This window comes from Tetrao urogallus (assembly GCF_951394365.1).
Source record: "Tetrao urogallus genome assembly, chromosome: Z".
NCBI lineage: Eukaryota > Metazoa > Chordata > Aves > Galliformes > Phasianidae > Tetrao > Tetrao urogallus.
The window spans coordinates 49,940,946-49,953,491 of record NC_136816.1 but is presented as its reverse complement, the minus strand read 5'-3'; positions in this window follow the sequence as shown (position 1 = coordinate 49,953,491).

Sequence of the window (12,546 nt, the reverse complement as noted above, 5' to 3'; positions counted from 1 at the left end):
TGTAGGGGAGGTGCAGATCAGTGAACTGGTGGCCCACATGGCTTGTGGGGTCTATCTTTAGAGACATTCAAAGTGTGACTGTGTGGCCCTGAGCAGCCTGCTGCAGGTGACCCTCTAATGAGCAGAGGGTTGGACAAGGAGCACACCCCCACCCATGCCGTGAGACAGCAGAGGCATCCTGACTTTCACATCTCTCGAGCAAATCTCATGACTTGGGAAATAAATGCTGGTATGTCTGCACTCACTCACTGCATAAAAAAAAACTTGCAAAGACTTCTACAGCCTACTAGAGTAGATCTTATGTAATGGAGCCCAATTTTCAAAATAGCTCAGCGTGTAGTTGTTGCCTTTTGGGAAACTAGATCAGAAACTTGCTTGATCTTTAAGCAAATCCCTTCCATTTCAACAGCTTCTCTTAGCTCTAATGGCCTTTATCAAACTTTACTTGTTTTAACTAAGGAAGGATGACATTTTTTGTTTAAAAATATTAACACATATATGTATTCATATAATAGTATGTAAATGTATACACAACTATGAATACAGCTCAAATTTGTTGTTATGTAATAGGTCTTGCAATGACAACCATTGTGCCACACCTGGACAGCCATCAGAATATGGTTCCAATGTCAACATTCCATGCAGGACTCTTAAATGAGGCTTGTAAATCTATGTAAGTATACTCCCTGTTAGCTGCACAGTAAAAAAGGACAAGAAGGTGCTCATTTTATGAATTTGTTGACTGCAGATTTAAATGGTTATATTTGAGTTAATGTTTAAACACATTAGTTCACAAGCACACAACTCCATAGCAGTCATTCCAACCCATTTTAACGAATACAAAGATGTAAAGAGGTCTCTGGATTGGCTGGGATACAAAAGCCTGACTAAAATTATATCTTTTTCTCTTTTGAATTAGTCTACACACAGAGTCTGTTTGAAATGAATAATGCTTTGTACATTGAATCTGAGAGTGCATGGGCAGTAAGACATGGAAATAATAAAAATTCCCTTCATAGTAATGAAAAGGGAAGTACAAGCACTGCGAGTACTCCTGCAGAGAACGGGTGCATATCACAGCCTCAGAGCTCTCTGTAATTGCACGACATGAACATTGCACAAGTTATATCGTGCCTCTAGTCTAAAATAATTGTCTGGTAATCAATGAATTAAAAGTTCAGGTGTTATCTATGCTGAAATTCTGATGAAGGTACTTTTGTAACAGTAACATAGAATCAAAGAGTATTATTAGAATAGAATATATATACACATAGATGTTTATATAGTATATATACACATATTAGACATATATATATACATGTCATGAAAACAATTAAGTAAGAGCAGAAAATCTGTCTTATTCCAAACAGAATAAACAGTACATTAAAAATCAGAAAAAACAGGTTATTCTCAAACTATAGTCAAGTTATATCTTCACAACTCAAGATAATATATAGATGGTGTTGAAATGTATCCTGTGAGCAGAGCATAGTCTGCTGAATACCTCAGGCTGTAGTGACTCTGAGTCTGGAAGTGAATATATTTCAAGCTCTGCCAAGACTTTGTAGCAAATTAAAATGGAATAACTGAATATATTTGTCAGTATTGGAACACTCAAGTTAAGCACTTGGATGATCACTATGTTGTGTGAATTTTCTAACTGGTATGTGGAATTTGGCTGCCATTTACACTCGGTGGTTTAAGAACTGCTTTCTGGATTTGGTCCAGTTTAGTCATAACTGCTGGTGCTATAAATCATCTGAGTGTTACGAAAGAATCCCTGCTCAGCTTCGCTGGGCTGACTACACTAGCAAGACCTAATGAAATACCTTAATTGCAGATGTCTTTCCCCTGCTGAAGAGCAGAAGTGGTGGCACAAACTGCTGAGACCACACTAATAAAGATGGTATTGAGTTATCTCTACATTTTTCCTGACTGGAACCTTTGCTGTGCCATTCTTCCATCTTCTCTACCGCCATAAAGATTCCATCTTCGCAATATTTTGACAACATAAATATCATTTATAGGCCAGTGAGAATTTTTTCTTCATTGCCCAGCCCAAAAATACCACAAGGGGATTATGTCAACTTCAGACTGGACAGTAGGGCTACACAAATTTGACACAGAAGGAGACGTACAGCTTACTGTGCACTTGTATCTTAGAGCCTTACCAGCACAATATGTTAGGCAACAGACCTAAAAGGAATCACACAATGACATAGCCCTTTGCATCACAAAAATAAGTAGGCTGGAATGTGAGCCACCACCAATAAGTCCACAGCTCCTTCAAGTTCCTCCATGGGTGATCGGGGATGTAAGTCCCTTGCCTCAGCTGACAGATCCTATTTCCCATTTCATTCTCTGGGAATGCTTTTGGCTCAGCAAAACCCCAGTTTACAGAGCTCTGCTCATCTCCTTTTGGTGTTACCTTTCAAATGCAGTATTGCTGCTGCACTGCCTTGCAGCACGCTTGCATGCCTTGTATGCATCAGTCAAGCCCTTGCAAAGAAAATAGTCCAGAATGTGTGGTGCCACGGTTTTTGTGCTTGGGTTCCCCTTGTGGTCACATTTATGTTACATCAAGGGGTACAATTACGTGGTTTAATTCTGCCAGAGAACTTAAGGAAGCACCCTCGAAGTAAGGAAAAACTACAGCAATTGCTCAAGACTTCTGGAGGCTGAGAATTTAGTCAGACAGACAGAGTTTTATTACCAGTCCTTATAATTTAAAAGAAAGATCGCAAATATGCAACTACTTGTGCTTCTAAGTAGGGTTTTACTGACAACACAAATCATTTCCACAAAAATTTTATATAAGCTCCTTGATAATACATACACCTAACCCCTGTAAATTAATACATAAATAAGTCACAAGTATAGATGTTATAGTTCAGAATAGTGCAATAGTCTCCCAAACACCATTCCAATTGCCACTGACCAGATTTTCTGGAATACCACGTGTACAGCGACTTTCACCTTCTAAGCCTCTTTATGAATTTTGCTAATATAATTTTCCCTTAAATAAACTCATTACTGATTTTGAGACACACATTTGCAGTTGCAGGCTTTATTTTTCATGAGGTGATCAGTTTCCTTCAAAATACTGCATTTTCTTACTACATATGGAAACAGAAATTGGATTATTCCCTCCTTTAGTTGAAACACTTTCTGTTCTGAGGTCTGTAAAGAAAAATAAATTTTTCTCTGATTTTTTTTTCCAGTGAATTTTAAGTACATCCTTTTAATAATGAGAGTTGAAGACATCTCTACAAAGTGATCCAATGGATCTTACATGATTTCTGAAACATTCTTGTGTGTGTGTGTGATAGCCAAATGAAATAGTTATCAGTCTCATGCATATCTGTGTGTATTCTGTAACACTGAGACCTCTTCCATTTGATTGGATTAGGTTGTGAATATTCTTTGCAGGTACTCACGCTAAATAAGACATAGAGGGCAAAACCAATCAGTGCCTTCAGACACTGGAATAAATAGAAGGCACTGATGCTACTGTTGCCATGCCACTCACTTATCATGCACAATATGATGTTATATTCAAGACTCTCCTGGACACCTACTTGTGCAACCTGGTGTAGGGAACCTGCTTTGGCAATGGGGTTGGACTCGATGATCTCTGGAGGTCCCTTCCAACCCCTACAATTCTGTGATTCTGTGATTGTATATGCTGTTACTTTCAAATTACATTTTCTAAGTAAATTCTTTCTGGAATTGTTGATGGAATAGAAATTATCTGAAATTATCAAGTTACTGCTGATAAGGTAAATATAGATTAAAAAATTCCACTGTGAATGAGAATACTTCAGAAACATAAGGCATCAGGAGTTCAGTTTAGGTCATAATTGATTAAAAAAATCTCTACAATATTCTCTTTATGGGAATGGTAAAAAAAAAAAAATACTCAGAGAGGAGATGCCAGCTGCATGATTCCCATGAGGGAGCTTGTTTTCTTTTTCTCTAAAAAAGTTTTCTTTTTCTCTAAAGATAAAGATGTGATGAGAAGGTGGTGATGCACCTAAGTCAACTGAATTTTACTGTGTTTCATGGGGCTGACTTTCCACACAGCTTTGTTGTCCAGGCTGGTGTTACATTCTACAGCATCGTCCTCTGGGGAGACTGAAGTTTACCATAAAATGACTCACTTAATTGGAAGTTCCATTACTTTTCTCAGCTAATGCCTGTTCCTCAGGTGGCATTCTGTGTATTAACTCCAATAAAAGAAAAATAGGCAACGTTGACAACAGGACATTTGGGAACAGCTTAATATTTCTGTGACAGAATGTGAGTAGCATGGGTTTCTCTTTCACTTTCAGCATTAAGAAAAGCTAATGGAGTGTAACAAACGAGTGATTAAAAAGTATTACCATGAAGCCAGTCAGAGTGTGAGCACTATATGTGCACAACAGAATGCTCTCCTTCCATATTCAACGGACAACTCTGAAAGCATTATTTTTGCAAGACACTGATCCCATCCCTTGATGCTGTGAAACCCTTTGTGTTTTGGGAAAATATGCAGCTCTAACGATGCTATTTTCTTAGAAATCTGATGGTGTGTGTAAAGAGACTTAAAATTCTAATGGTAATGCATGATAAGCACAAGTGTAGAGGGAAAGTTAAAACTGCAGTTAGCTCTTTATTGAAGAAAAGGAAAGAACAGCAAAAGAAGGAACCAACTCCCCAAATGTCAAGCCACTGCAGCCCTGTCATGTGTGTACAAAGCAAATATGAACACAGCTGTAGCAGTTCTCCCTTGCAAGAGAAAAAAAAAACTCATCTGTGCATTTGTTTATACACTGTTCTCTGACATTTGGCCAGGCCACGCATCTCTGAGCTGCAGCAGAACACAGAACTCATATGCTTCAGACACGCACGAGAGGATTTCTCTCTCCACAGCAGGCATCCCTGCGCCACATACATCAACAGAGACAGATCTGCAACCCAACTAACCTCTGGCTTCATAACACGTGAACCCACACCTCAGCAACAGCCAGCAAGCTGAAACTTTCTCCTTTCTGATGTGCTGAGGAAGGCCTATGGAGCCCTGGGCTGCACTCGGCTGTGTGGAGGAGCCGGCAGCATGTGCAGCAGTGGCGTGCAGCCTGCTGCCAATAACCAGGGGTTGTGTAAGGATGTTGGCATTTCATACTGCTGTGCAACCTGCCCTAGGGCTGGGCACATTGATCTCATTGTCCTTCCTTAAAAAAAGGAAACACAGAAACATCCCCAGCACTCCCATACTCCAAATGATAATTATTTTGTTACTTACTTCTGGTAAGTAACAAAAAACAAAAAAAACTTCTGGACTTTCTGGGACACATTCATTCTGGAGTAGCATAAAATAAAGAGTTATGCTTCAGCTGGGTGCAGCTTCAGGATCCATAGACAATTTCCCAGGGAACGCTGACAGATTATAAGCCTACAGACTGCAGAATGGCCATCTTTCAATCCTTATCTCAAGAAATCTGGAAATAACCCCACAGATCCCCAGAGTCCACCGACTATGGATTGAAAGTATTCCTAGAAAAAATAATAAACTCACTGCTGTGAACAGCTGCATTTACTCTTTCGTTCTAATTTATGACTGTAGGTTACAAGGAGTTCCAGCTACTTGCTGTAACATCATGATTCAGTTATTTAATTCCTGGACACAGTTCAGAGAGAGGTAAAATCAACATCCACTTGGTGGAATTTGTTTGCTTTTCTGATCATCCCTCCATTGTTTTTCCAGTCCATCAAGATTTCTGCAGGAAAACACTATTTGTTTTCTTTAGGAGTGAACAGAAAGTACAACATGTTACTCATAAAATAAAAGACAAAGCTTTACGTGTTGCTGTTTTCCTAGGCTTCATGGACCAGATTCTATCACGATTAATTATGAGTAAGTTGGATCTATACACTGTTTGTGTATGCATCCCACATCTCCCCATTTCTTCAAATAAATTTATTGTAGAAACAATAATGGAAAAATCTTAGCAAAATCAGTCCAATTTTTCTACTTTTTTTCCCATATCCTTATGGCTTTGATCTGATTTGCAGGAAAAGGAATGTACAGATCAAAGAGAAACCTGAAATAAAATTCTAATTACATACTGCATCCACAAGCCATGTTATGAATGCAATTAGGAGAATTGAATTCTAATATGATTTAAATGCATGTTCATCAGAATGTATATAAATGTTCTTCCATACACATGTTTTGCACAGTTTTAAGCCCCTGAGCTCACTTAGAATTACTCTGGAGACATGATGGTGCAATAGATGAGATTCTAGTCTAAATGATATCATGCTGGCAGTAGTTAATCTCTAAACTCAACACTGGGGAAAAAAACCAAAACAACACCAATTGCAGCGGCTGAGATGCCAAGTATGTTAAACCTTTGAAAAGAAATGATATAAAAACTTGTCCGGAATGTGATGATTTCACCAACCCGTGGGATAGTCTGTGCTTAGCTGCAGATGTAGAAATCTGTGCTTTATGACAAAACACAAACGTGACTGCGGGCCAAGTTCACACTGTGTGAGGGAGCACAGGACCGATTTTGGCAGATGGTGTTTCCACAAGGCGAACTCATTCCCTGGAGATGCAGAAAGGTCTGTGATGAATGTACTCAACGAGGCAGTGCTTGTTTAGAAACAAGTTTTTGCTGAACTTGCCTGTACTTAATAACCCCACCTCAGGCTTCCATTTTGTTAAGTTCAATGGATGGATAATGTAGGAGAGCACTCCTTTCAACTGTGAGCTCTGCGCACCTCCCAGTGAAGCACAGCTTGGTGGGGAGGTGGTCCTGCCTGCTGGCTGGGCAGCCCACCTGCCACTTGCATAGCCACTGGGCTGCTGGAAGTGTTTGCACCAACACAAGGCTCAGAAATTGTGTGGTTTGGTTAAGTCTCCTGTTGTAACAGCTGACAGAATGTAAATGGTGGATCACGGAATAATAAATCTGTGCTTTTTGTAATTAAAAACAATGAACAAAAATTGCTGTTAGTGGTGTTTTTAATTTAGCTTAATGTATTGTGCTGCATTACATAATTAGTCTCATACTTTCACGCTTAGTGAAAAAATAACAAAAATCATGGGGGTGGTAATGATAGACGAATATGAAGTAACTTGGAGGTTACATTTGTCACTCTTTATTTTATATGTAAATACTAAAGAAAGGACCTAACGTCTGTATGCATAGAATATCAGCAATCTGAAAGATACCTGAAAATACTGCATGTTATGTAGAAGCATTAAATTTGATTTTGTAGTTCAGAACTCTCAGGTAATGTCTCCATTCCTTGAACCCAGATTGTAGTTTTGGTTCTGCCCTTATTCTACAACAAAATTATTCCAAGTGCATTAATTATAAAAAGGTAAGTTTTAAGTAACACTCCTTTCCTTGTTCCAAGCAATATCACTCTGCTCTCTACCCAACTGCCTCTCAGTGGCAGTGCATGTTCCTGAGCCCTGCACTTGACATGAGTGTCCACCCTGTCCAGCTCCAGCCACCTCTGTCCCCATGGCCCTGCCTGCCCATCCCAGCACTTTGTCTGACCCTGGGCTCCCCCTCTCCACCTGATTTCCTAAATGTCTTTTCAGACAGCCAAGCCACTATACTACAGTGAAGTAGATGATGATAGTTATTCTTAAACACCTAGTTAATATTTTAGGTTAGACTTGGCTTAGATTTCCTTTTGCATGCAAATTTAGTACAAAATCTGCAGAGGGACAAAATAAAATCTGCTGTCAAGACAAAGGCTGTGCTTACTGAACAAAGCAAACACCATAACTGTTCAAAACTGTCAAACAATTTTTGTCAAACAGCAAAGATTTTATCTAAAAAATACATGATCTTCATTCTACTGTCTTTCACAAGTAGTTCTGAAACTTATGGTTATATATTTCCACTATAAACAAGAAATACCTAAAAAAATACCTAAAATCTATTAGTTTTCAGTTGCATAGATACTTAGAAGACATTCATATCTACAACTCTCAACATATTTCAAAATTGAATGCTTATAGTTGCAGCACTAAAGGTGTAGCAATAATAGATAGATAATAAGGAACCAAAAGTGTTTTTACATTTGTCTGGTTAATGACACAAGGATGAGCTGTGGTGGTGAATGGAGTTAAATCCAGCTGGTGCCCGGTCTTGTGCGTTGTTCCCCAGGGCTCAGTACTGGGGCCTGTTCTGTTCTGTATCTTTACTGATGATCTGGACGAGGGCTTTGAGTGTACACTCAGTAATTTTGTAGATGACACCAAGCTGGAGGGAAGTGTCAATCTGCTTAGGGTTAGGAAGGCCCTACAGAGGAGTCTGAACAGGCTGGGTATCTGGGCTGAGGCCAGTGGGATGAAGTTCAACAACACCAAATGTTAAGTCCTGCACTTCACCCACAACCACCCCAGGCAATGCTACAGACTTGGGGCAGAGTGGCTGGAAGATTCTTTATGAACAGCTGAACGATTTATCTTCTGAAAGAGTGGTCAGGTGCTGGAATGGGCTGGCCAGGAAGGTGGTTAAATCATTGCACCTGAAAGTGCAATTAAAAAAATGTTTAGATATGATGCTAAGGGACATGGCTTAGTGAGAAAATACTGGTGGTAGGTGGACAATTGGACTGTATAATCTTGGAGGTCTTTTCCAACACTGGTGATTCTATGACTCTGTTCTGTGATAGTGAAAGATGTATCAAGATAGTTGGAGCTGCTCAGGAAAAATGAATGATGTAAGTCATAGCACAGTTTGCTTTGATTCACAAACTCACCTGAAGTGATAGACTACACTTTTCTATCTTCACTATTTTTTACCTTACATCTCCAAACCTCACTGTTCAAATTAAAAACCATGATAATAGAAATAATTTGCTTTTTATGTTACATAACCCTCCTGGTGTGAATACCTAATTGTTCAGGTTTTTAGATCTCTGTTTCATATGCTAATTGTCAAACTCCATTCAAATATGCAAGGAAACCTACACAGTACAGCAGTCGTTACATCTTACTATAAAATTGCTTGATCAAATTCATCGAAATTGTTTCAGTAGTAATATCTGATTTTGCAAACACAAGATTAATCTTTTGCTACTCAAATACATAAGCACAAGAAAGCTGAACTCGGTGGAGCTCTGTCTGCCTATGTCAGCAATGGATTTGGCCCCAAGGCTTCATTATTTAGATTGTGAATTCCTCATGCGAGCAGCTATGTCTACATTTGTTTGAGAGATGATCTAGACGTTTTAGCCACTTTGTAAATAATAAATAGAAGAACAACCAGAGGGCTTGGGAAGGGGAAGCCTGATGATGAGGGAGAAGAGCTTTGCGCAGACACATAAAAGCTTCGCTCCAGCAACCTTCCCAGGACTCACAAAAATAAATAAATACATAGATAGATGTTGGTCTTTAATTAAACATTTTGGCTAGCATGCATTTGGATCTCTGGAATACTTCAACATAGGCAGTCTACACAGTAAGTTATTTATCCATGGGGATCCTGTTGCAGATCCCAACATGTTCATCAGCTTTTGGGAATAAAAAGAAAGAAATAACAGACAGGAAGAATTTTGATGCCCTCTTTTTCAGATGTGCTCAGAAGACAGTTAACTGAGAAGGGACTAGAAAGGCAGGCACCCTTACTTTCACCCTCTGAATATCATTCATCATCATATCATATCATTGGTGAAGGCATTACTCACCCAGATACCATGGCCAACCTTGTGCCTTTCCACTTTGAAGCAGCTGACCGACGTGGAGATCTACCTCACATAGCACAAAACAACAGCCAAAATTTCACTTTAGCTCATCAGTACAAAACACTTGAGCAATGCAGCATCTTAGTATGATGTACTGCCTCATTTCCAAACAACTGTGAGGATTTTTAAATTTAAGTAAAATAAAATGTGGAAGATGACCATCTGCATCAAGGAATGAAACTTCAGCTTTGTGGAGAGCAAAACAAATATTTCATGGATAACCTAGCCTAACAGACTTTATGCTGTTTGTAGTACCAACTTCAAGTCATCAGCAGTCTGGGCAAGAATTACTGTGGTTTAGAGCATTCTGAGGATATAACTAAATTGGAGATGTAGTAGGGTTATGACTGCCATCAGATTTCAGGGCAATGACATTAGAGAATTTCATTCTTTTGCATGAATGAAGGTAGAGATATTTGCATGAACGAAGGTAGGTAAAAGTGTACAGACTGCTGTGCAGTCGAATTGTTGGTGGTAATTTGCAAAAGCTCTTTTGATGTAGAAATTGTTGGAAGATGGCAATAAGGCACTGAATTTTCAGCTGACGATATGGTAAGATTTATATACAGAGGAAAATCCTCAGTGCTAAATTTAATTAAAACATTCCCACAGAAAATATCAACTTGAAATGCATTAACTATACAGTACTCTGGGACAACGGATACACTCTGGAACACTAATAGTGATGGGAACAGATGGAAAACTAGATGTATTTGTAGCAGAGAAGACGAGGAATGCTGCAGGATTCCAGGTCCTTCTGCTAGTTTGTTGAATCTTTGAAATGACATGTTCATTTAGAAAACACACTATTTTCTTGTTTCAATTTACCTAATCTTGTGAAATCTCTGCAAACTATGGAGAATTCAGGACAGTACACTTCTATGGCCAAAAGCAGTTATTTGAGGTCTCTGAGCATTCTGTACACTGACACATTGTAGAGCTGCATCACAGGGATGTGCATCTCAATTCAGGAGGTTGGATCTGACACTATTTTATGCATGTGTGTATTTTATAAATTCAACTTACACAACATGGAAAAAGAAGATCTATATTTTGAGGATACAAATGTTTCTAGAGAACAGATGAGTCAGCAAATACATACTGTGATTAGACATGAGGAATGAAAATGCACTCATTATTTAGAAGGATTTTTCAGTGACTATCAGTATTAATGGTGATTTTACTACAGAATTAATTCAATCATATATTGTTATGTATATGATAAATTGAACTTATTTGCATAATAATGCAAAACCAGGTGCTGTTGATTAAGGTGAAACGAGCAACTACTGACAAAAATAATCTTTGTCCCTGACTTATCACTTTGGTAGTGATCATCAGATCAAATCACCCGCTGTTCAAAGTGCTTGTACTGTTTTTGGAGACAAAGGAGTCTTTTCTATCATGATGCAGTACTAAAAATTAAAGAAAAAAAAATAAAAATCCTCATTTTAAAAAATAGTACTTCAGTAGGGCAAGTATTTTTTCTCTGTATGTAGTTAGAAGAGAAGGATGGAATGTGCACGACTGTGAGTAGAATAAGAATTGTGTACTTTTCCACAGATAGGAGGATTGTTCTGAATACATATTAGTATAGGACCTATAAGTCCAAGCAATTTAGTCAGAGAATTTTTTTTTTTTTTTCTGAAATGTTCAAGAACACCTTTTTCTTAGACTTGTTTATTCAATTTTAGTTTGTGCTATTTGATTTAGGGATCACACAGAAGCAAGTTAAATCTTAACCATTTTTCTTAGTTGTTATGAATCAGTATAGTCATAGCATTAGCTGTTTTTCTGTTCACAGCTGAGAAAGCCTTTCTGATACCAGACATAAGATTCTGTTGTTTTTTTTTTAAGCACACAAAAAGCAATCTCACATGCCAAGTGAATAGCACATATAAAGATAAATTTATCCATGTGTAAACAAAGGTAGGTTTTCAGTTTGGTTCAAATAAGAATGTAGTTGATTTTTTTTCTTTTTTTTTTTTTCTTTTTTTTTTTTTTTTTTTGAGGTATGATTTTTTTTGCTTTTTGCCTCCTGTATTGTTGGGGGAGAGGGAGTGTTTAGAAAGATGAGAGCAAAGTAATCTTGTAATAGCTGCAATAGCATTTTGGAACAAGATTTGGCAAAAAACAAGTGCATTACTTGACCTGCAGAAGCATATTGCCTTATGACTCTAGTGCTTCCAATTATCTTCTCAAGAATTAGCTCTAGGGGCAAGTGTTTAAAGCTGAAGTAGCAGCTTTTGCTCTCCCATTGTGTTTCTTGAAAACTCTTTCTGCTTCCATTTTGGTAGAAGGAAAAATAGAAAGAGAAAACAAAGAAACAAAACAAAAGAACAATCCGCTAGAGCTTCCAAGATAGCAAGGCTGCAGCAAAGAAGCAGAGAGAAGCAGGTATTCTGTCCCCCTGGGCATTCTACTCGTAGTTTCTGCTTTTGCAGCTGTATTGCCAGGCAGTAGGAGATTCATACAGTCCCAGACCTATGAAGGCTGCTGTGCTAAGAGTAAGTTGTTCATGACCACAGTACCTACGCGTTGCAGACTTTGAGTCCATATTACTCAGAAGGGGAAATCTGGGAATGAGAGGCAAACACAGAATTGGTTAGAGCATAAGTAAGACAATATTCTGTGGTTTTGTGGTCTGGGTGCTAGTAGAGTACTTTCTATGAACTTCACAGCCCCTCTCCTACATTTTTCCTGTATGTGAAATGAGAGTAATATCCCTAGGGTCTACAGAGAATGGCAGAATTAGCAGGATATTTGTAAGGACCTGTAAAAGTGCTAAAA